This window comes from Gekko japonicus, unplaced genomic scaffold, assembly GCF_001447785.1.
Source record: "Gekko japonicus isolate JY-2015 unplaced genomic scaffold, Gekko_japonicus_V1.1 scaffold2299, whole genome shotgun sequence".
In the NCBI taxonomy this organism is placed as follows: domain Eukaryota; kingdom Metazoa; phylum Chordata; class Lepidosauria; order Squamata; family Gekkonidae; genus Gekko; species Gekko japonicus.
In genome coordinates this window covers 71,806-72,283 of record NW_015170960.1, presented here as the reverse complement: position 1 = coordinate 72,283, position 478 = coordinate 71,806, and the positions used below count along the sequence as shown (strand labels likewise).

Sequence of the window (478 nt, the reverse complement as noted above, 5' to 3'; positions counted from 1 at the left end):
GTAGCCAATCTTAGTGAGTTTCTGCGGTTGGTTGTGGCCTATTATGCTAATGAGTTTCTGCTGGGTGTGGCCAACTCAGGAGCCAGCCGGAACTCCGTTCCTGTGCTTTCCTGCCCAAAAATAGCCCTGCGCATACACAAGCCAAAACAACAACCACTACAGCATTTTCAAATGACATCTCACCAACACAGGGAAAGAAAGCACATTCCAAGCCTTCAGCGTTGGTACTCCCAGGATTTAGCAACACATTAAAGAGTTGAACGGCAACCCCTTCCTCCTGCACTCCGGCCTGGTTGATGGAAAGGAGGAATGAGCCAAGAAAGAATGCACATAAAGTTTGGTGTTGTGGTTCAGTGTGCGGACTCTAATCTGGGAGAACCGGGTTTGATTCCCTACTCCTCCACTTGCAGCTGCTGGATGACCTTGGGTCAGTCACAAGTTCTTTCAGAGCTGTTCTCTCAAGGGCAGTTCTCAAGGG

General features: G+C 49.4%; 1 protein-coding gene across 1 annotated transcript in view; it reads right to left on the bottom strand.

The window, feature by feature from the left end:
- The window catches only part of ADGRB1 (adhesion G protein-coupled receptor B1), a 184,770-nt gene that overhangs the window by 162,571 nt on the left and 21,721 nt on the right, over positions 1–478 (bottom strand). The gene's annotated exons all lie outside the window — the stretch shown is intronic.